Source organism: Rhinopithecus bieti, unplaced genomic scaffold (assembly GCF_001698545.2).
Source record: "Rhinopithecus bieti isolate Rb0 unplaced genomic scaffold, ASM169854v2 scaffold_6933, whole genome shotgun sequence".
Lineage (NCBI taxonomy): Eukaryota > Metazoa > Chordata > Mammalia > Primates > Cercopithecidae > Rhinopithecus > Rhinopithecus bieti.
Genome location: NW_016805426.1, coordinates 1,317,839 through 1,341,135, shown reverse-complemented (window position 1 = coordinate 1,341,135; position 23,297 = coordinate 1,317,839). Strand labels below are relative to the sequence as shown.

General features: G+C 42.3%; 1 protein-coding gene across 2 annotated transcripts in view; it reads left to right on the top strand.

The window, feature by feature from the left end:
- Positions 1-23,297, top strand: part of PRKCQ (protein kinase C theta) — a 155,253-nt gene that overhangs the window by 12,388 nt on the left and 119,568 nt on the right. The gene's annotated exons all lie outside the window — the stretch shown is intronic.

Sequence of the window (23,297 nt, the reverse complement as noted above, 5' to 3'; positions counted from 1 at the left end):
TTCAGCATTGTATCTGACACAAAGTAGGTGCTCAGTAAATATTAGTGGAATAAATAAAGGAGTCATACTTTTTAGAATCTGTAATGCCCAAGGGATGGTGTGCTGAGTGCTAGAGGAAAAGAATCCCAATCTAGTAACTTAAATGTTTGCACTACAGAATTACTATTGTCTTGGAAGGTTTTGCCTGTGGGCCTCTGGAGTTATCTAGATAAATTCTATCAGAAATCAGAGCTGAAGGGAGTGGGAAATGTTTAGAATTCCCAGAGGCGACTTGCTGCAAGAAAAAGACTCCATCTCCCCTTGTATGTGGTGTGATTTTTTTTCTCCTTATCATCCTCTTGGCATCCTGCTTTATGGACCATTGTAATGTCAATAATTAAAAAAAGATTAAGCTAAGAGTGATCAGGAAATAAAAGATAATATTAAAATATTCAAAAATATTCTATAAGCAAAAGAATGAGGCAACAGGTAAACATAAAATGTAGACATACCAAAAATTCATAAGTGATTTTAATAAAGAAAAAATAGTAAAGGATAAAAGAGATAAAATTTTGTTTACATTAAATGAAAAAATATTTTAAGGATTCTTCAGAACAAAATCATAATTTTTTGTTAGTTTTTGGGGATTTTTTTTATGTTGTTTTGGTTTTGTTTGTTTTGTTTTCTCTTTTTTAGAGACAGAGTCTCGCTCTGTCACCCAGGCTGGAATGCAGTGGTGTGATCACAGCTCACTGCAATCTGTGCCTCCCGGGTTCAAGCGATTCTCCTGCCTCACTTGAGTAGCTGAGAGTACAGGCGCCCACCACCATGCCTGGCTAAGTTTTCTATTTTTAGTAGAGACATGTTTTCATCATGTTGGCCAGGCTGGTCTCCAACTCCTGACCTCCAATGATCCTCCCACCCGCCGCGCCACCACCAAAGTGCTGGGATTACAGGCATGAGCCACCACGCACGGCCTATAATCACCTTTAAATGTACTAAAATAGATACGAGTAAGAAAGGTAAAAGACTCAATTCAAGAAGTAGGATGCTAGAGGTATGCCCAAAACAAAGTAAGTGAAAGCATTCACTAAAAAAGAATGTTTATCTTCAAAGGAAAGAATAGTAAACTAGGGGACTCACTTAAAAGCAGAATAAACCAACATTATGAAACCAAAGAAAAGCATAATCTTTTAAAGAAGATTAGAAATAAATCCCAGCAACAATAAAACAAAATGGGCACTCACATCTATGGGTTTCTACAACAGCTAAACCCCGGCTAAAACAGTGTTAAAGCCAATGCTGAGGTTTCCAGCTCGTACCCTACAAGGCCTTGGTGACCTCAGGGATGTCACAGAGGGAAAACACTGGGACTCCACTGAGACATTTCCCTCCTGGGGAATGTAAGCACAGGGTCAGGTAAGGGCAGAGAAGAGAGCTACGCTCAACTTTGTCTGCAGAATTCGGATGACACGTCCTCCTGTGCAAGACTTGGTACCTTATGCATTCTGGCCCTGAACTGCATCTCCATCCATTGTGTTCTGCTATCCTTTTAGAAATGGGAAGCGGGTGGGCTCTTTAGGGTGAAGCGTATCCCTGTCTTTGTTCATGGAGGCCTCTTCTCAAACAGAGTCCCTGTGTCCTGTTCATGAAACACTGTTTGCCCCTACTATATAATTGGCATGTTTTTAAGTGTCCTATTGTATTAGACCTTTTCCAAGTCACCTGTGATGTATGGACTTTCTCTCTGCTTCCTGTGTCTCTGGAGACTTGAGGCTTCTATCCTTCTTATTACTGGAGCTCCCTAATGACACTTTAATTCAATTATTGTCTCCTGAGTAAGCCTGAGAGCATGTACCAAGTCTTCTCTTTCTCTCTTTAACTCTCAGCACAGAGCTCAGATGGAACCTTGGATTGAGGAGGTTCGTGAGGCCTCCTATAGCCAGGGAATATATTTAATTTCCCTCCAGTCACCAATATGAAGGTTTTCAAACATTAATACCATATTTTAGGCCTTAATCATTAACATTGAGAGCCCTAAGCACTCCAATTTGGGTCTATATCTAAAGGTGAGTTTTAGGGGATCTGACTGAGAAGGGTTTCGGGCCAGCTCCATAGAAACCCTTGGGCACACTGACTTCTTCCTGGCCAGTGTCATCTGCTTGGTCATCAGCTGTATTCCTCCCCTCCTGAGCTCTCTCTGTCTCTCTGCTCTTCAGTTGCCTTGCAGTAATCGAGGACAGGTGGTGGCTGGCACACAAGGATATTGGGAACCCATTGGGTTGTCCCTTGTAGGAGAAGAGACTGGAGAGAGGCCACTGAATCTCGTTGCATCATTCACCCTACCTAGTCCCGCTCTGCCAGGGTCACGCTCACCTTCCAGACCTACCCAACAGTGAAGTCAGACTGAAAAGTCCCAGAAGTGGGAATTGGGAGACAAGGTTGAATGGATTAGGGAGAGGTCTGGGATTCCTCCTGATTCGAATACTTTGTAGCTATTTTTGGGAGCTCTTTTTGGCATCTACCCATTCCAGCCAGACCAGGATTTCACCTGGACAGCTGGGGTGGGAAAGAAGTGGATACATTTCAAGCTCCTAGGGCTGTAGTTGATGTGTCCTGTCATAACCACTGCAGAACATCCAGTGTAGGTCAGAGGATGAAACCATTGGTGGCACATATAACCCTACACCAATAAACTGAAGTGCAGTCACACAAACACGGGAGTCATTCAGCTACAATTAGCTTTGCTGTGGACAGGAGGAATTAAAATTTAATGCCATAGCAACAGCAAAACATGATTTGTTCTACCGTGTTAGTGGGGATGGTAACACAAGGAACGTTATGATAACCAAGTTTCTCTAAAAAGGTCAAATGGATTTCCTCAGTGGGCTATGTTTCTGGAATATAAGATAATGGTGCATAATGGAGGGAATCTGTCCTCTAAAAATGGAAACTCTTTAATTCATCTGCACTAGTCATTCAATAAACATAAATTGGCATACATTTTACTAGGGACATATTTAGAGGGGTGATATGAACAGTAGACATACATAACTCTCGTATAGGAAGAACATGAATTACTCTACTTTGTAAATATTAGTTTGGTGCAAAAGTAATTGTGGTTTTTCAATTACTTTTGATGAACGTAATTCAGTGGGAAATAACTTACATAATTCCGAGTTCTGAAGCAGAGGCAGCTGAAGTATTTGCCATTGTAATGAAAAGAAGGACTTTCCTCCTGGGATTCTTTCCTAGTTCCTGGACAAGGAGATTTGTTAATATTTATAGTACACTTGAGATCTGCAACTAAAAGTTCTTTAGGAGAACAAAGTATTGCAACAAGAGGGAAGGGATTTTTGTTTCTTTTTAAAATAAAATAAATGCAATTTCTTTCGCCAAAAAAGGCGAACATTGCTAAGCATCCATTAGCACTTCCTTTTAGAAATTAATAAAGTAAAACTCAACCATTAGCAATTTCCCATAGCTGGAGCTGGCAGAAGGAAATGTTAACACATCACATCATGTTTGAATTGTAATATTTTTATAGAGAAGAAAACCAGCAAGCAAACCCCTTCTCTTGAGAGGAACAGCTTAAAGTATTCAGAACAGAGAGCATATGTGTCTACTGAAATAAAATAAAATCAATTTTCTCTAGGAACATGTTATAGATATTTTCTCATGGAAAAATAGACTGGACCTCTGGATCTACATATGTAAACATAAAGAGAGATCACACTATTTATTCAAGTCCTGTGCTACCTCAAGACACCCAGCCATGCTGCTAAGAAGGTGCATTATAAAGAAGCATCAATCATTCTGCAGTTTCAAAAAGTGAAACGTGCGTTTGCTTGAACGTGCATCTAAACACTACCCATAGGACAATTCAAACGAAATTCCAGGGAATTTTAATCCACACGCCACATTTTCTCAGTCTTTTGCAAGATAGAATCAGAGGATTACATTTTCTGAAAACTCCTTTTTCAAAAGCTTAAGCCCTAATCAGTTAAGTGTGACAAAGGCTTGAAATGGGATTTGGTAGTAAGTAATTAAGGATGAAGTGCAAGTTGGTACATATTGACAGTGGACCCATGCTATTGTCCTGAAATTGTCAGCGGGGAGTTTATTCTTGATTTGACATGTGTTTATTTGACCCAGAGCATTGCTTTGAAGATATCAATTGCTATGGAACAAACTGCTCCCAAACTTAGCGGCTTAAAAAGCAGCACCATTGTATTTGCGCTTGATTCTGTGGGCTAGGGATTTGGGTCAGCTCTGGCTTGGCGGTTTTGGTCTTCACAGCATCCCTAGGGCCCTCTCAAAAGGTTGCAGTCAGATCTGAGATGGGGTCACTCCCTTATATGGCCCCTGGGTGGATGCAGCTAGGAGGTTGAGATCCCCCCACCTGTTATGTCTCCACATGGGGTCCGAAACTGGGAAGTTCCTGCTGACTCGGTCTTTGGGTGAAAAACAGGTCATAAGCCAGGCAAGATCAAGGAGGGGCAGCAGAGAGCACTCCTGGGCGAGCAGTAGAGTGGCGCCACAGAAGGACAGGTGGGAGGGGAAGGGGTAGGCTGCAGCAGCTGCCTTTGAAAATACCATCGAGCAATAGTATTGCAGCCATTTATACCATAATATTTCCTACAGAGGACCTTGCTTATTTTCCAAGACTGAGCCTCTAGTCTTGCTCTTCACACTGCTGATAGAGGATCTTGCTGCAACAAAAATGATTGCTCACTCCACTGCAAAGCTCTTTGGTTACTCCACATCACCTGCAAAATAGTATCCCGGACCTTCGTAGGGCCTGCGAGTTCTTCCCGGCCTGTCCCCTGCCTGTTAGACTCAGGCCTCCCTTGAGTCCTTGAGCACTTCTAGCTCCCCAGGAGCCCCTGGCATTTTACAGCTCTGCACCTGATCCCAGGCCTGGGGTGCACTTCTCACGCTCGAATCGTCACTTGGCTAACCCTTGAGACATCACCTCCTCTGCGAAGGCCCCCACAGGCTGTGTCAAGGTGTCTGTCCTCTGCATGCCCTGGCATCCTGTGCACATGGACACAGGCTGTGTCAAGGTGTCTGTCCTCTGCATGCCCTGGCATCCTGTGCACATGGACAGCTCAGCAGCTCTAACACGCCCTTCCTCCCTCCCCAACTGCACTGTGAGTTCCCGAGGGCAGGCTCTGCATCTCTTTGTCTGTCTAGCCCCCAGCCCTCGCCTTGAGCAGAGAGTCCCACACATAGCAAGTACTCAGTAAATTTTGATGGAATGTCAGCTCAGTGTAGGCACATGACAGAGTGGAGGAGTGTCGGAGGGAAAAGACCAGAAAACCCCATACAGAAGAAGGTGGTGTGATCCCTTGGAGAGTTGGAGCCTGGGGAGGCAGGAAGAGGAGGAACAAAGTGGTGGGCTTAGGCTGCCAAGTGGAGGCTGAGAGCGCTCCAAGTAGATGAGAGATGCGAACAAGCATAAAAAGTAAAGCAGAAAATCTGATTCGATGTAAGATAAATCGAGGCATGTGTCATGATGAGGGGCTTATAGGGAAGAGGCAGTGACAAGGTAGGAGAGATGACCCAACATCAGGATGGGCCATGGAGACCTGTCCCCCTGGGGACATCCCTGACCTGGACTCAGAAGGCAGGGCACCCAGAATCCCACCCGTGCACCTCCAGACATGCAGTAGATCTCCCTGTCACCGAGAAGAGGAGGAGGGACACTGGGCAAAGTGAGGTTGCTGCTTCCGGGACTCTTGGAACTGTGGGACTGTCGCTCTGAAATCCCAGCTGTCCCTTCACTTTTGACTGAATATCTTCACTCTTGAGCCAAAATGATTGCATGCCTTTAAAGTGAAACTGTGTGTACTGGGATCTAGTTGACAAGGTACAGGGGCTATTGTTTTATTGGGGGAGGGGAGGTGGCAGCTGAGAACCAACCAAGGAAGTCCACCTTGAAAGAGCCCATAGCCTTTTTTCAACAAAATAACTAAAAAGTAATCATTACAGAAAATATTTTAGTGCTAAATCTTGGAAGAAAACATGATGAGTGTTCTTTTGACTCTGAGTATGTAATAATTGCAACTAACATAGATTGAACTTTTTCTGTCTGCTAGTAACTGTTCTAATCACTTTGCATCTATTAACCCATTTAATCCTATTATGATCCTCATTTTTCAGACAAGAAAACTGAGGTTAAATAGCTCGTTTAAAGCCACAGAGCTCCCATACAGCAGAGCTGGAATTTGAACTCAAGCGGTTTGATGCCATGGTCTGTGTTCTTAATACTCCATGTAGCAAAGCCTGATTTGGGGAATATACCTTATCTACTGACTTATGTTTAAGAGTACTACCTGACATTGAAGTTAATTCTGAGAAGTGGGTTTTGAGACCTTCCTTCTCTCTTTATATCTCAATTACTGTTTGGGGCTATTTCCTTGTTTTGCTGTCCAACATATTACTTATTTTAGTAATGGAGAGAACACTCACTCTGGTTGAGCATCATCATCAAGCCGGGAGCTCTGCTTAGACCTAGTCAGTTTTGCTGGGTTCTTCTCCAGACATTCTCTGCTGGGCCCTGGAGTATGGGTCTCTCTGCTCAAGCACTGAACACTCCTCCTGGTGGTTAGAGAGATTTGGAAAAGGCTGAAAAACCACATGGAACTCCGGAAGTTGTTGTCTTTTCAGGGAACACTTGTGAGGGAGACAGGAGATGGCTGCAGTGGTTTTCTTTGGGGTCCAGCACTGACCGGGGCATTTATGAGGCTCCCCTGCAGGAGAGCCACACAGATGAGTTCACAGACAAGCCTGAGTGGGCTTCTCCTTCGTTCCTCTTACCCGCAAGTGCCCACCTCAATCCCTCCCTCTTTCCTTTCCAGTATCTCCAGATGCCAGGTCCGTGGCTCAATGTATTTCCTTCCTACCAGCATTATTTCAAACTGACAATGTTGTAAATTTAAAACTGTATTTTAAGTAAACCTTAAAAGCTTATTTTAGAATCCTAATCTGCTTTTTCAGACTTTTATTCACCTCAGTTCTCCAACTCCCTTTACTTTTTCCTTGAACATTCCTCCCTTCTTCCTGCTTTCCTCAACTCTTTCATGTCTTTCATGCCATATTTAATAACATGCTGGACACATTAAAAATGGCAAGTTCTATCATATCAACATACATGCACACACCCACACACATATGTACTGACGACCGTCACTTGCAAACAGCTGTTAAGAAGAAAGTTTGTTTAATTAAAAACCAGCAAGAATGGTGGCCAGATTAACATTCTTGAGTCATAACTTGGAGGTTTGAACTTCAACTTTATGGAGCTGTTCTGAGAATTTAAAAAAGTAATCTATTCTGTCATACTGTGAGATCTACATAAATTACTTTTCAGCTTAGGCCTTTGTAACTTTTTAATTGGCTTTTGAGTTGGTGTATTTCTGTGTGTGTGAATCAATTGTAGGTTCACGTCAAATTTCTGATTGTTTTGATGCATATTGTTTAGTAATATTTTACAGTGTCCTGAAGCACATGATTCCAAAAAGTTCAAAAAAATACTCTTATTCAAGAAAACATTTCTTTTTTCCTTTTTTTTTTTTTTTTTTTTTTTTTTGAGACAGGGTCTTACTCTGGTTATCCAGGCTGGAGTGCAGCACAATCTCAGCTCACTGCAGGCTGCACCTCCCAGGCTCAGGTGATCCTCCCACCTCAGCCTCCTGAGTAGCTAGGATTACAGGTGCACACCACCATGCCCAGCTAACTTTTTGTATTTTTAGTAGAGACATGGTTTTGCTTTGTTGCCCAGACTAGCCTCAAACCCTTAGACTCAAGCAGTCTGCCTGTCATGGCCTCCCAGAGTGCTGGGATTACAGGTGTGAGCCACCACACCCAGCCTCGAGGAAGAATTTTTTAGTAAACAATTTGAAAAGAATATTTCCTTTTTTTTTTTTTTTTTTTTTGAGAATGGATCTTGCTCTGTCAACCCAAGGCTGGAGTGCAGTGGTACGATCTCGGCTCACTTGCAAGCTCCACTTCCCGGGTTCACTGCCCATTCTCCTGCCTCAGTCTCCCCGAGTAGCTGGGACTACAGGCACCCGCCACCACGCCCACTAATTTTTTGTATTTTTAGTAGAGACAGGGTTTCACCATGCTTGCCAGGATGGTCTTGATCTCCTGACCTCGTGATCCGCCCGTCTCGGCCTCCCAAAGTGCTGGGATTACAAGCGTGAGCCACCGTGCCCGACCTCAAAAGAACACTTTTTAAAATTTCGAGAAACCTATACTTTGTTTTGACTTGGTTTCTAAAATAGAAAATAAAATGGATTATTTATATTTGACCAAATAGACACATTTTCAGAGGCTGAACAATTCTCAGAGGCTGAACAATTCATTGAGTATGTAAGCATTAGCCCTGAAAATGAATAACAAGGAAAATGAGAGTAGCCACCAGGTGCAGCATATCTGTGAAACACTATCTCAGGGGCGGAGACAAAGTCTCCACACTTTCTACGGGTTCATTTTGTCCTAATCGGTCCGTGATGCACCGCCTCTCAGCCAGTGTTTGCAGGTTTTTAGATTCAGTCATGGAGGGGAAGAAGAAGCTGTGAAAACCAAAAACAGCACCGAGGGATGTCTTTCTCCTTGGAGTAGCCTTCCCAACAAATCAAGGATGACTGCCTTCAGAATGCCGCTCCCCACCTAATCTCAAAATAGTCCAGAAAGTTCTCCCTACACCTTACTCTATCCAGCACCTGAAATGCTGCCAGCTCAGATCTTAAGGGACACAGATCCTCTTAAAAATGCAAACACTGCTGAGATTCCCTTCACCCATTAGCGTGGCTTAGGCAGTAACAAACAGAAAATGGATATTTTCAAGGAGAAGGGGAAAGCCGGGTTTTATTTGGTCACTAAATGTTGATTGATCAAACACCTAACTTGTCAGGCCTTTTTCTGGGTGTTTAAAATACAGGGGGAGAAGAGAGGGAAAAGGTACTGACCCTTGTCAAGCCTACACCTACTTTTTTTTGGAGTAGAAAGACAATAAGTAAATAACACACAAATAAGGTAAAGTCAGGCACCTCCAATGCAATGACTTGACCACTACACATTCTGTGCATGTAACAAAATACTACATGTGCCCCATAAATATGCAAAATTTGATGTATCAATAAAAACAAACAAACACACACAAAACTCAAAGAACAATAAAACAAAGACAGTGAAGAAGTAAAGAGAATTTCTAGAATCTGGCCTGTTTTTAGATTATTAAATGTTTCCTTTTTTTATGAAGAGTGAAGAAAAATATCTGATATTGTACTTGCTGCCACAAAATCATGGTTAACAAAAAAAGATACAGGTCAGGCACGGTGGCTCACACCTGTAATCTCAGCACTTTGGGAGGCCAAGGCAGGCAGATCACCTGAGGTTAGGAGTTCGAGATCATCCTGGCCAACTTGGCCAAATCCCATCTCTACTAAAAATACAAAAATTAGCCAGGTGTGGTGGTGGATGCCAGTAGTCCCAGCTACTCAGGAGGCTGAGGCAGGAGAATCGCTTGAACCCAGGAGGTGGAAATTGCAGTGAGCTGAAACTGTGCCACTGCACTCCAGCCTGGGTGGCAGAGCAAGACTCTGTCTCAAAAAAAAAAAAAAAAAAAAGATACAAAGGAGTCACTAGATGATCTAGAAAAAGCCATGTCCCTCCTTCCCTGGCCCAAACAATGCACAGCTCTTATCTGCCCCAGTCCTCAAGGACTGGGACCAGGGCTCTTTTATTACCCAGAAGTTCCTTTGCCAGTTCTTTTCTCGGCATTTAGTTGGTGACTAATGAATATTTCTTCCTAGTGAGCCTAGTATAAGGTATCTGACTGTGATCATTTATATTCATAATGAGGATATGTAACTCTTCTTTTTAAGCCTTTTTAATTGCCTATTGCTGAAATGTTAGCAGATAGGCCAATGAGTAGAAAGAACTTCGAGAATTCCCTAATTAATTCCCACTCATACAGTCCAGGGCCAAGCTCTTACCTCCTGCCTTGCTTTTAACTGCTGTGCACGTCAACGCTGGAGGGACATGCCTCGCTGCACGTGACCATACACTTGGGACTCTCTAAATGTCTCACCAGAGAATCAGTAGCCCTATTTCAGTTCTGAATGAAGTTTCTCATCGCCTCCTTCTCTTATACCCTAAGGCTAAAGACTGTCTCTGAGAATTTTCCCCAAATCTTTCTAACATAGAGATAAAAATAGTAAAATAAGAAATTAGATCCCTCCACTTCAACTTTAAAATCTCAATTCTCTTCCTGCATCGCGGTGACTACGTCCTCACAAGTGTGAGAATAGATGACGATATTCCAGCATGCCGTGACTCTCCAAACCTGCTGCTCCTAGGGACTCTGTGGAGTGAGTTTCCTGGACCAAAGCCACTTCTCGGATCTTCATGTTACCCCCATGATGTTTGCTTGCTAAACCATCCGCTTAAGTTATTTATCCTGTATCTTTTATCTCAGTTTTCTGGTTGCATTTTATCTATGTCATCTTTACTTTAGTTGAGCTAACGCTGTGGTTTTGCAAATTAAATCAGCTGTGGGTTTCTGTATGTAACTCCTCTTTGTGTTTACTAAGCCTTTTAAAAAAAAAAAAAAAAAATAGTGCTGTATGTCTGTTTACATCTTTTCTAGTGTGTAAGGGAAGATTGCTTTCCTTAGGGTTCTTTTAAACAATTTCAAGGCTATTTAGAAGAATACATTTTAAGAAACCAACACATCTTTTTAAAATGCCTTGTTGAATATATATCTTTGGCCACAATTGAATCCCCTTAAAAGTTTGAAGTTTGTCTGTGATAAAGAGGTTGTGTGGGTCATGAGTCTGGACTTTATAGTTTAAGCAAAAATACTCTGCTTCATGTTTCAAAGCAAGGAAGAAATTTTTTTAAAAGACAGCCCACGTGGCTCATGTAGGGGAGGAAAAGGCAGCGTGTAAGAGCAAGGGGATAAGTAATTGAACATCTATTGCGATCATGAAATTATTAAGAGAATATGTCTGAAGTTCCAGCACTAAAAGACTGAAGAGCAGTGATGAAATGCAACAGAAATAACCAGAAAAATCCATGGGACTTGTTGCATAGATGGATGGAGGAGATGAAGATGAAGGAGAATTCACAGCTGGTTCCAATATTTCTAGCTTGGAAGACTCAGTAGGTGGTAATTCCATTGATCAAGACAGGACAGAGAGGAGAGGCACAGACACTGGGAAAGGTAGAATTCACGTTTGTTTCAGTTGTGTTTGAGGGGCGGGTGGAACATCACCTGGAAAAGTCCAATATGGAGTTGAATACAGGGGAATGAAGAAAGTGAATGTATAGTTCAAGAAAGATATTCTTTTTGAGATTACTACTAGGTAGAGGATCATAGGAGCCATCAAAATGGATGAGATTGGCCAGAAAGGTTGGTTAAAGAAAAAAGGAGGAAAGTCAAAATGTATTCCAAAATATTTAGGTAAAGAAGTGAAACCAACAGAATAAGCTGAAGAGTGAGCTGAGAGGGAAGGAGAGCAGGAGAGAAGAAGGAAGTCGACAGTGTTCTGTGCAGTGTCGAGGAAGAAGACCAAGAAATTGAATTAAAATACAATTTATAGTACAGAATTATATTTGGTATGAAGAAAGGTCTCTGGCACAAAGGGAAGAAGGTCTCTGGTTGAGGAAGAAGACCATTTCCAACTGCGGGATCTGGAAATGACCAAGTCATTGGCACTCTTGCAGGGAACAAGATAGATCCACAAAGTGCTGAGTGGAGGAATCCATATGGCAGAGGGTAGAGGAGCTAACGGAAGGGTAGGAAGCAAAGATCGTTCAGGAAGCTGGTTGGTGAAGGAAGGGAGATAAGGCCATAGCTGCGGGAGAAGCCACGGCAGAAGTTGTTAGAGGATGGAAAACAGGAGGATGTTTTTAAGTGGGAGTGGGAGACAGGCAGAAATCACAAGGATGGCAAGGGGTTAAAGAAAAGAACCATTCCAAGGGTGTGTACAGGGTTAGGATCATGTATGCATGAGGCATTCAGGGAAGAACAGATGGAGACTGGGATAAGTTGAACCAGAGCGAAGGAAGTTGAGCCATTTATATTTTGCGGCTTCCAGTTTTTCCTTAAAATTAACAAGCTCATCTGCCGAGGTGGAGAAGGCAGAGTCACGGTTTTGGAGACATAAGGGGAACAAGTGTGGGACAGCCCGTTTAGGAAATGGGTAAAGAAACAGGCCAGGAATAAGATCAAAAATAAAGCCAAGATTGTTGGCAAATTCAGCAATAAATCAAATGCTTATATAATTCTTTTTTTTATTGTGGTAAACATAAACATAACATAAAATTTACCATTTTAACCACTTTAAGTGTGCAGTGCAGTGGCATTAATCAGATTCATGACTGTTTCCAGAATGTTTTCATCACCCAAGCAGAAGCTCTATATCCAGTAAGCAGTAATTCTCCATTTCCCTCTCCTTTCAGTCCCAGGCCATCCCCTTCTACTCTTTGTCTCTATGAATTTGCCTCTTCCAGGTAGCTCATATTATATGTTCCTTTTTTTTTTTTTCCAAGACAGGATCTTGCTTTGTTGCCCAGTCTGGAGTGCAGTGAAGCAATTACAGCTCGCTATAGCCTCTAACTCCTGGGCTCAAACATTCCTCCCAACTTACCCTCTTCAGTAGCTAGGACTACAAGCATATGCCACTGCTCCCAGCTAGTTTCTTATATTTTTTTGTAGAGATGGGAGTTTCTCTGCATTGCCCAGGCTAGTCTCTAATCCCTGGCCACAAGTGATTCTCCTACCTCAGCCTCTCCAAGTGCTGGGATTACAGGCATGAGCCCTCATGCCAGCCTATTTGTTGCTTTTATAGCATTAGTCATAGGATAAGAAAAAGGAATAAGTTATTCTTCTACTGTATAGCACTCTGTAGATGAAGACGTCATTCCTAAACCACACTCTGGTTTTGTTGTTGCCGTTTGTTTGTTTTTTGAGACAGAGGCTCGCTGTGTTACCCAGGCTTCAGTGCAGTGGTGCGATCTCAGCTCACTGCAACCTCTGCCTCCCAGGTTCAAGCATTCTCCTGCATCAGCCTCCCCAGTAGCTGGGATTACAGGCATCCACCACCACCCCAGCTAATTTTTGTAGTTTTAGTAGAGACGAGGTTTTGCCATGTTAGTCAGGCTGGTCTTGAACTCCTGATCTCAAGTGATCTGCCCACCTTGGCCTCCCAAAGTTCTGGGATTACAGGTGTGAGCTACTGTGCCGGCCTGGCCCATACCCTGTTTTTTAAATCCACCATGTGGTATCCACTTATAAAACCTTACTATTGATACAATGCTATGAAATTGATATAATGCTTGACCCTTAAAGTGATTCAAGTCAGCTGAAGTCTTTGAACCCCTCTAAATTCTACTTTGAATTAAATAATTTCTTTATCATACACATACACAACATTGAATGTCTTTTTTTCCCAATCCGAATGATAGCACAGAATTGTGAATCTGTTTCTGTTTAGTGTTCTCTTCCAGAGGATTGCATTATTCACTGAAAGTCTATTGTCTGAAATAGAAGTTCCCACAATAATTTGTGTATGCGTCATTTAGGAAGATAAGAGGTTTTTCCTATTAAGATGTGTATACAAATAACCAGTCTGTGTTAATGTTTATTATGGGTGACATGGACAGATCCTTCTTGAGGAGGTTTACATGAGTCACTATAGCATTAGATCTTTTTTTTTTTTTTTGAACTTTTAGATACGCAGGTATATTACATGATACTGAGGTTTGGGGTACTGTACGATTGATCCCATCACCCAGGAACTGAGCATAACACCCAATAGTTAGTTTTTCAACCCTATCCCGCCTCCCTCCCACCTTTACTTGTCCCCAGTATCTATCGTTGCCGTCTTTATGTCCACGGGTACCCAATGTTTAGCTCCCACTTCTAAGTGAGAACATGCACTATTTGATTTTCTGTTCCTGCATTCACCACTTAGGATCATGGCCTCTAGCTGCATCCGTGTTGCTGCAAAGGACATGATTTCATTCTTTTTTGTGGCTGTATAGTATTCCATGGTGTCTATGTACTTCATTTTCCTTATGAGCATCTAGGTTGACTCCATGTCTTTGCTGTTGTTAATGTTGTTAACACGAACATACATGTACTTGTGTTTTTTTGGTAGGATGATTTATTTTCTTTTGGATATATACTCAATGATGGAATTGCGAGCTCAAATGGTAGTTCTGTTTTAGATTCTTTGTGGACTTAGTAATTTTTAATGGAAATGAATTATCTTCCCAATGAAAGTACATTCTAATAAAAGACTTATTGAAAGAAATATCTGATATTGGGATCATTTTCCTAAGACAATTTCCATTTTCATTTTCTGTAAAGCCCCCACAAGAGTTGACAGAGTTCCTGTGGTGGGGATGAGTGAGCTGTGCCTCTTCCTATAGTGAATGTGGTGGATGTGGCTTTCAGATGCCTTTTACATTTCGAGCTGTAGATAGAAAATTACAGAGGCCACAGCATTTCCCCAGGCCCTGAAGCTAAGCCGACACCCTCTAAATATTGCTGAACTAAAGTATTAGAAAGGAAAACTATTCTCATATTGTCTCACTTCCCCCAAATGTATCTCCTGTAATTCAATTCCAATAGCACTTTAATTCCCAATTTGGACCCCCATTTTCCTCCTGAAACTACTGCTGGAGAGTCCCCTCTCTTCAGGGTTGCAGTTCCTTCTGTCACGTGCATGGACTTTGGTACCAACTGGCCTTGATTGCTTTGTATACGAGCCTTGTATCCCAAGGAGACTATAATCTTCCTGACGGTTGTGGGTTTCAATTCCTAGAATCATGAAATAGTACCACTTTACAGATGAGAACATTAGACCCAGAGAGGAAAAGTAACTTGTCTAAGGTCACACAGCTGAATTCAGCAAACAGCTGAATTAGTCTTTCTTCCCCACTTGAACTACTACTTGAATGAGCGCTCCAAGACTTGATCTCCACGGCACTCTGTTTTTTTACTGTTTCCACGGCACTTTTTTATTCCAGAGACTTTCTCCATACCAAGTATAATTCTGTACCGTCAATTGTATTTTAATGTATACAATTATAGTCACATTTCAGGTCCTGCTTCCCAGAGATAAACTTGACTAAAGTTTTAGGTGCTCGGAAATAATTTAGTGACACATTTACAGATTTTAAATTTTGCTAAGAAATTTGGCAATAACTACCAAAGTTGAAGATAATGTGCATGCCACAACTCTGTAGTTCTATTACTTTGCATGTATTCTATAGAAACTCTCAAATATGTTCCCAAGGAGGTATGTACAAGGATGTTCACAGCAGCATGAGTTATAAGAAAATGGAGGAGAAGGAGGAAGAAGGAAGAAGGAAAAAAAGAAAAGGTGAAACATCAGTAGAAGAAAAGATGGATAGCATATTTCTTTCTTCTTCTTCTTCTTCTTCTTCTTCTTCTTCTTCTTCTTCATTTTTTCTTTCTTTCTTTCTTTCTTTCTTTCTTTCTTTCTTTTCTTTTCTTTTCTTTTCTTTTCTTTTCTTTTCTTTTCTTTTCTTTTCTTTTCTTTTTTTTTTGAGACAGGGTCTTGCTCTGTCACCCAGGCTGGAGTCCAGTGGCACTATCTCGGCTCACTGCAACCTCCACCTCTGAGGCTCAGGTGATCCTCCCACCTCAGCTTCCTGAGTACCTGGGACCACAGGAACATGCTACCATGCCCAGCTAGTTTTTATGTTTTTCGTAGAGGCAGCATTTTGCCATGTTGCCCAGGCTAGTCTCAAAGTCCTGAGCTCAAGCAATCTGCCTGCCTCATATGTCTATTCTGATGGAATCTGCAGCAGCGGTTCTCAAAGTTTTAAAACATGCTGTATGCAGAATACGTGTTTTCAGGAACATAGAGGTATATAAAACATGTATAAAAAGTTATTTTTATATTTGTGCATGTCTGAAACACTTTATAATACAATTGAAAAACTATAAATAGCTATATAAGCTCAACAACCACAAAAAAAAAAAGATTAGAAAATGAGCAAAAGACTTGAGTAGACATTTCTTCAAAGAAGATATACAAATAGCCAAAAAGCATATAAAAAAAGTTAAATATCAGTGATCATGAGAGAAATGCAAATCAAAACCACAGTGAGATACCATCTCACACCAGTCCGAATGGCGATTATTAAAAAGTCAGAGAATAACAGATGCTGGCAAGGTTGTGGAGAAAACAGAATGCTTATACACTATTGGTAGGAGTGTAAATTAGTTTGACTATTGTGGAAAGCAGTATGGTGATTCCTCAAAGAGCTAAAAACAGAGCAACCATTTCACTGAGCAGTCTCATTACTGGGTACATACCCGAAGGAATAGAAATCATTCTATCATAAAGACACATGCATGTGTGCGTTTACTGCAGCACTATTTGCAATAGCAAAGACATGGAATGAACCTAAATGCCCATCAGTGGCAGATAAAGAAAATCTGGTACATATGGACCATGGAATACTATGCAGACATAAAAATGAATGAAACCATGACTTTTGCAGAAACATGGATGGAGCTGGCGGTCATTATCCTTAGCAAACGAACACAGAAACAGAAACCCAAATGTGGCATGTTCTCACTTATAAGTGGGAGCTAAATGATGAGAACACACGGACACAAAAAGGGGAACAACACGCACTGGGGCCTATCAGAGAGTGGAGGGTGACAGGAGAGAGAGGATCAGAAAAAGTATTAGGTACCAGGCTTAGTACCTGGGTGATGAAATAATCTGTACAACAAACCCTGTGACACAAGTTTACCTGGATAGCAAACCTGCACGTGTACCCCGAACCTAAAATAAACGTTTAAAAAAAAAAACAGAAGATGCTCAACATTACTAACCATTAGAAAATACAAAGTATAATCCCATTAGAGAAGTGCAAATCAAAGGAGATATTGCCTCGAACCCATTAGGATGGCTAGTATCAAAAACCAGAAAATAACAAGTATTGGTGAAGATATGGAGAATTGGAGCCTTTTTGCACTGTTGCTGGAATGTAAAATGGTATAGCTGCTATGGGAATCAGTACGGTGGTTCCTCAAAAAATTAGAATGACTGCATGATCCAGCAATTCTACCCTAAGTATATATCCAAAGGAATTGAAAGCAGGATCTTAAAGAGATATTTACACACCCACATTGATTAGCCAAGATTCTCAACAGCCAAGATGTGGAGACGACCCACATATCCATCGACAGATGAATGGATGAACAAAATATGCTATAAACATGCAATGGAGGCTGGGTGCAGTGGTTCATGCCTGTAATCCCAGCACTTTGGGAGGCCGAGGCGGGCTGATCACTTGAGGCCAGGAGTTTGAGACCAGCCTGGCCAACAAGGCAAAAATCCCGTCTCTACTAAAAATATAAAAATTAGCCAGGCATGGTGGCATGTGCCTGTAATCCCAGCTACTCAGATGGCTGAGGCATGAGAATAGTCTGAACCTGCGAGGTGGAGGCTGCAGTGAGCCAAGATCACACCGCTGCACTCCAGGCTGGGGGACAGAGTGAGACTCCATCTCAAAAAAAAAAGTGCAATGGGATATTAGACAATTAGCCTTAAAAAGGAAAGAAATTCCTTCATGTGCTGTAATGTGGATGAACTTTGAGGAAATCGTGTTAGGTGAAATAAGCCAGATACAAAAGAACAGATATTGCATGTTCTACCTATGTGAAGTATCTCAAGTAGTCAAATTCACAGAAACAGGAAGTAGAACGGTGATTGCAGTGAGTGTGGAAAAGGAGAATGGGGAGTTATTGTTTAATGGGTGCAGAATTTCAGACTTGTAAGATGCAAAAGTTCTGGAGATGAATGCCCGACAGTGTGAATACACAGAATACTGCTGAACTATACACTGAAAATAATTAAGATAGTGAATTTCGGCAGGGCACAGTGGCTCACACCTGTAATCTCAGCACTTTGGGAGGCCACGGCGGGCAGACTACCAGAGGTCAGGAGTTCTAGACTAGCCTGGCCAGCATGGTGAGAACCCTGTCTCTACTAAAAATACAAAAATTAGCTGGGAGTGGTGGCACACACCTGTAATCCCAGCTACTTGGGAGGCTGCAGCAGGAGAATTGCTTGAGCTTGGAAGGTGGAGGTTGCATTGAGGTTGCAGTAGCTGGGACTACAGGCACATACCACCACACCTGGCTAATTTTTGTATTTTTAGTAGTTTCACCATGTTTGCCAGGCTGGTCTAGAATTCCTGACCTTGTGATCCACCCACCTTGGCCTCCCAAAGTGCTGGGATTGCAGGTGTGAGCCACCGCGCCTGGTCTGAACCATTTTGAAGGGTACAGTTCAGGCACGTGAGAACATTCACAGTATTACGCAACCATCGCCACCATGCGTCTCCAGAACCTTTTCATCATCCCAAACTGAGACTCTGTCCCCATCAAACATGAAATCCCCATTTCCCCCTCTTCCAAGTTCCCGGGAGCCACCATTCCACTCCCAGTATCTGTGAATCTCACTCCTCTAGGGACCTCGTGTCAGTGGAACCATTAAACATTTGTCCCTTGGTGTCTGGCTTCTTTAGCCAAGCGTAACGTCCCCAAGGTTCCTCCATGTTGTAGCAGGCGTCACCGTGTCCTTCCTTTTTCGGCCTCAAGAATATTTCAGTTTAACCTTTGAAAGCCTCCATTGCCTCTTCTGTAAAATCAGATCGATAGGCCATTTTTCAAAGGTTGTTGTGAGGATTTATTAAAATCAGGTAAAGCAACAGACAGTGCCCAGCGCAGTGCTTCAAGCCATGATAGAAATTAATTTAGCCACCTTCTCTTCCCTTTCTAACTTATAAGTTTCATGAGGAACAAGTACAAGAAAAATGCCTTTCTCATGTCCATGGTTCCTGAAGTCACACATTTGTGAGTGCTCAGTAATTAATATTATTTTTAACTGAATTGGATAATCTTATTTAGCAAATTAGAGATTAACTCCCAGGGTCCCAGTATTGTAAAAATAATAATGTTTCATTCACATTTTCCTGCTATTATTCCCCTATAGATTAAAAAAAAAAAAAAAAAAAAAAAAAAAAGCCAGGAAGGAAATAATAGCAGACTTTGTCACTCAGGAAAAGAAAAGGTTGACATAAGACAGTGTGGGGCTGGGCACGGTGGCTCACGCCTGTAATCCCAGCAGTTTGGGAGGCTGAGGCAGGCGGATCACGAGATCAGGAGTTCAAGACCAGCCTGGCCAATATGGTGAAACACTGTCTCTACTAAAAATACAAAAATTTAGCCAGGCGCGGTGGCACGCGCCTGTTGTCCCAGTTACTCGGGAGACTGAGGCAGGAGAATCTCTTGAACCCAGGAGGTGGAGATTGCAGTGAGCCTAGATCACGCCACTGCACTCCTGCCTGTCGATAGAGAGAGACTCCTTCTCAAAAAAACATACAGGGTGTGGGGTGGGATCTCCAACTGCTTAGGCGGGAGAGGAGGTTAAACAGTCATCAGACAAATTCAGATTCTAAGGACAGGTGAATGAATAGAACCAGTAAGTGAAGATCCAGTTTCCAGTTATCTCCATTTATCAATGTCCTGGACCTAAGTCAATTAGAGTTAATCACTGTAGAGTTAATGATGGTGTCTCTCCTTGCCATTAACAATATATTCTGTGGTCATTGCATTATTAGAATGGGCAAATTGGTTCTTCAGTGAACAGTGTGACCGGGTCATTAAACAGACAAATCTCCTTGATGAGAAACCTTGAGTGATGTTGATTTTGGTGGAAGCATAAAGCCATCCACAAACGATCCTGTCCAGGATGGATGTCAGGTGGCAGGAATTAAGCTCAAACCTGTGACTCACAAACAGTTGAACTTCTTTCAGGTTGATTTTCCCCATTGGTAAAATTCCCATGAATATTCCACATAACCCTTTGATTCTTCCAACATGGTTTTTCCCAAACATCTTTCCTGAGAGCTCTTCAAAAGATGGTAAAGGTACCTTAGTAAGACACATGATGTAATGAACTTGACCTCGCTGAGGGGAAAACGGCCATGGTAGCCTGCTTGGAAGAAATACGTAAACCATCTGAGAAAGAGACAGCTCTCTCTGTGTCGTGGGGTTGGAGATCATGTCTCTCCTTTTCACAACAGGAAGGGCCAGCACCTTCTGCTCTTTTGGTCCTGACAACTGCCTTCTCAGAGCATCAGCCAAACAAGATCTTGTCATCCCAGCCAGGAAGGATGAGCAGTGCATGGGAGTGGCAGGACATTGTGGAAGGAGTACACCCAATTCCCCATTTTCCTCCAGTCCTTGTCCCCGGGCTGGGGTTCCTTCCAACACCCGCAATTCAGCTCTGCTCAGCGTATTTCTCTGGAAAACAGACTCATGGGCCTTGTCAGCAACCGCTGTGTGAGTTGCGGTGTGTGTTTGATCATTGAGAACAGTGTTTTAGCATCTGGAGGTGTATGTTTGCCTTCCTTAGGTAACCACAAAATAGTGGTTAGCTTCTCTCTAATTGATAAGGGTGACAGAAGTTGCTGCTGGCTTTAGAATGATGCCTGAACTCTTCTTCTGACAATGAATGTGGTTAATTTAGTCATGGCAGACACATTTCTGACTTTTTCCTTCCTCCTTTTCTCCCCAACGCCACCTTTCCCCATGGTGGTGTGATTTTGCTTTTGTTTTTGTTTTCCTCTGTCTAGAGACTGAAAGAGGCCAGACTGGGCTCAGCTGAAAACCATGGGAAGCCTGCGCTGCTCCTGCAGGGCTGGGCATTTTGTTTTCAGCTCCCTGGACTCCACCTGTGTGACTTTTTCTTCCTTTCTTTTTAAAAGTAAACATGGCAGGATGTGTGCTCACCAATTACTGAGCGCACAGAAATACAGGAACTGCTAGGCTAACGAACATGACTTCAAAGGACAGTGGTGAGGAGCCCCTGCCTCCTTGCCAGCCTTTAAAGGGCTGAGCTCTCCGGGGAGGGCAGGGCCCGCCTGCAGAGCTCCATTGAAATGACTTCCCAGCCTGTGACTTTCTTAGAGCCCTGTGGAAGGACTCAATGTAGGGAAAGGACACACCGGCAGTGGGGATTCCCTCTTGCTTTGAGGATTCCCTCTTGCTTTGAGGCCAAAAGAAACCCTTTTATATTACTTTTTGATTGAATGTAATGAGAGAAACAATGAAAAGAATGTAATCTTGACTTTGCAACTCTATTTTCCCGGCATATTCCTAACAACACCTAAGAAAGCTATGATGTAGGTAGCTTTTATCACCTTTGTTCTTTTTAGGCAATGAGTTAGAAGCACAAAGCAGGCAAGAGACCTTGTGACGTCAAATTTAATATTAAACTGACCTTCTGATGGCCCAGCACATACCCCTGGGTGCTAGAATGTAACACGGAGACATGGATGGCCACGGGCACCCGGTGATCCAGCCATTGAACTGCACACAATTCTGCTGTTGTCCCCAAGGGAGAACTGTTCACTCTGGAGCTGTAGGTGCTGTGTTATAGGGTGTTAAAGTCTCTACGGTTTCTGTCAATGCTGTTGCATTCATGTTTTGTTGCTCCTGCTAAAATGCAAGTATTTCTTTTTTTTTTTTTAATATACTTTAAGTTCTAGGGTACATGTGCACAACGTGCAGGTTTGTTACATATGTATCACTTGTGCCATGTTGGGTGTGCTGCACCCATCAACATCGTCAGCACCCATCAACTTGTCATTTACATCAGTATAACTCCCAATGGCCATCCTCTCTCCCTCGCCCCTCCCACAATAGGCCCAGTGTGTGATGTTCCCCTTCCTAAGTCCAAGTGGATCTCATTGTTCATTCCCACCTATGAGAGGGGGGGGTGAGAACATGTGGCCGTTTGGTTTTCTGTTCTTAGCGATAGTTTTGCTGAGATGATGGTTTCCCAGCTGCATGCCATGGTCCCTACAAAGGACCCGAACTCATCGTTTTTTTATGGCTGCATAGTATTCCATGGTGGATATGTGCCAACATTTTTCTTAATCCAGTCTGTCACTGATGGACATTTGGGTTGGTTCCAAGTCTTTGCTATTGTGATATAGTGCTGCAATAAACATACATGTGCATGTGTCTTTATAGCAACATGAACTTATAATCCTTTGGGTATATACCCAGTAATGGGATGACTGGGTCATATGGTATTTCTAATGCAAGTATTTCAAGGATGAAATTCATGTTCTCCCACCAGCGCTTGTCTAAAATCCATGCTCAATGATTATTTACTGTATGCAGGTTATTACTGAAGAGAGGACTTATATGTTCTTCCCATGACATCAGAATGCAAGGATATTTCTCTAAGAGAACAGGCTCCTATCTGCAAATGCATTCGCCTGAGCACAGTGGTGAAGCAGCCACTGAGCCTGGCAAGTCATCACCACTCCAGGGTGTTGGGCCGAAAATAGACTAGAGAGAGTAATCTCTATGCCCTCATTTTATAGGCAAAGAAGCTGAAACCCACAGAGGGTAAGCGATTTCCACACGTTGACTCTGTTCTTCATTGAGCTTTGTATTGGCTTCGTTGCTCTTAGTGAAAACACAAGGAGTGACCACAGTTGGAGCCAGGATCCATGTGTGCATCCCAGGCTCCTGCCTCTGACACAGAGTCGAGGAACGTGTTGAGAAGGTGTGGTTGCTTTCCTTGACCTTAAACTTAAATAGCGCAGAATTGCTTTGGGCTCAGTATTTTAATCACGTCACATAAAAATCAGATGCTATCCACAGAGAAGAAAAAAAAATCACTTGAGATGTGCATATGAATATTTATTAGAGAAAGAGTAAAGAGTAGATATTACTTCATATGGAAACGAGGAGGCTTGGAGCTGGTTTTAATATGCAGCATTAGTAAGAATCAATGCAGAGAGAATGCTATCTAGCAATTTTTAAATCTTCACTCAAAGAGAAATGGGCTTAGAATTATAGCAGGAGAATTTCTGTTTAGTTGTTAAAAAAGATAAAAAGTAGTTATCAGTAGGACTCAACATGGACTTACTAAATTCATGCCAAATTCACCTAGTTTCTATTTTTATAGAATCACCAGACTAATGAATTATTAGACTAGTGAGAGAACATTTTGATTTCAATGAGATGTTTAACAAAATGGCTCATAACACTCCTATTAGAAACATGAAAATTACCTAGTGGGCACCTAGGGGGCGACGATTCCTTCAGATCCAGGAAAAGGGGGACTTTAGGGCCAGTTCATAGAATTTGGTACTGGATTCTGCCAGTCATCAGCATTTCTAGAAATAAACATCCTTAAGATTTAGAAGTCAGGACAAATTTATAG